This window comes from Hyperolius riggenbachi, chromosome 4, assembly GCF_040937935.1.
Source record: "Hyperolius riggenbachi isolate aHypRig1 chromosome 4, aHypRig1.pri, whole genome shotgun sequence".
Lineage (NCBI taxonomy): Eukaryota > Metazoa > Chordata > Amphibia > Anura > Hyperoliidae > Hyperolius > Hyperolius riggenbachi.
Window position 1 is genome coordinate 72835072 of NC_090649.1, and position 1438 is coordinate 72836509.

The 1438-nt window shown below is 43.3% G+C and overlaps 1 non-coding gene across 1 annotated transcript; it reads left to right on the forward strand.

Annotated features, from left to right (window-relative positions):
- Positions 1-1077: 1077 nt before the first annotated feature.
- TRNAR-UCU (transfer RNA arginine (anticodon UCU)) lies at positions 1078-1163 on the forward strand. The gene is given in 2 exon segments: positions 1078-1114; positions 1128-1163. It is a non-coding gene; the product is annotated as a tRNA-Arg (tRNA).
- Positions 1164-1438: the final 275 nt, after the last annotated feature.

The window sequence follows — 1438 nt, forward strand, 5'->3', positions numbered from 1 at the left end:
TGTACAGTGCATAAGTGAGTGTTTGGTGTGTGTGGAAACATGGTTCTTGTGTTTCTCTAATGTGTGTACAAGACGGAAAAATGAAATAGAAAAAGGAATAGATGGATTTGTTTCCCAAAGAGGGAAATGCTGGGAATACACGATGAGTTTTTGTTTGTTTTGTTTGTTTGTTTTTTGTTGTTTTTTTGACAGATTTACTGGCCGATCGATTTTCTGATAGATTTTCTGAATGTTTTAAGATCAGTTTCCATTCACTTCTATGACAAAATCGATCAGAACAACGATTGAAATCGGATCAGAAATGATCTATCGAGCATCTACCTGCCAAAAAACTCGTGGTGTATTCCCAGCATAAAGCCTTGTACACACACTTGATTAAAGTAGGCTGTGATGGCTGATAACGAATGCATCAGCCGATAATCAGGCATATGTACAGAGGCCCCCCGCAAAGCAACACAGTGCATCGCCAGCAGGGGCGTAGCAATAGAGGGTGCAGAGGTAGCGACCGCATCGGGGCCCTTGGGCCAGAGGGGCCCTGAGGGGCCCTCCCTCAACTTCAGTATTAGCTCTCTATTGGTCCTGTGCTCATAATAATCACTTCTATAGATACTTTGAGTAGTGGTAATCATTACCAAAGTGCTCCCCATCCCCTTCTTGCACCTCTGACACTGTAGTTGCCTTTGGCAGGTTTTGGTGCACCGTATTAAAGGTTATGTATATAGTGCATGGGGGGCCCCATTGTAACACTTGCATCGGGGCCCACAGCTCCTTAGCTACGCCACTGATCGCCAGCTGTACAGCTGACTCGTATCTTTACTGCCTGGCCCAGCGATGTCGCCCAAGAGGTCCCGATCAGAGGGATGCTCAGGTTTTGTGAACAGATTAAACTTTTTTTTTTTCTTAACTTTTAAACTGGTAGATTCTTCCAACAAATGATTTGTAACTGCATGTTGTACACTGCTCAGTCATGTAAACACCAGCTTGGCTGTAGGATTACCCTTATAGCTCCAGGCTATGAGGCTTCTCAACAGCTGAATGCACCTCTTTTCAAGGGTGACAACGTTAGAAGCAGCAGCTGGCTCTGTGGCGCAATGGATAGCGCATTGGACTTCTAGACTTGTGAAGCAATTCAAAGGTTGTGGGTTCGAGTCCCACCAGAGTCGCATTTTGACCACATAAATGAATTGTACATAATTTAAGGTGGAACTAGAGCAGATTGTTAGGTCAGTTTTAAAGTGTACCCAAGGCAAACCTAAAGAAAAAAATGATCTTCTTACCTAAAAAAAAAAAAAAAAATCCAAAGACATGACAAAAGTTGTTTAGGTAATATCTTTAAAGGACACATCCGAGCACGCTGAAAATAAAAAAATCCACTTACCTGGGGCTTCCTCCAGCCCCTGTATACTAAAGTGTGTTGTCACACCGGTACAGAGGAAAG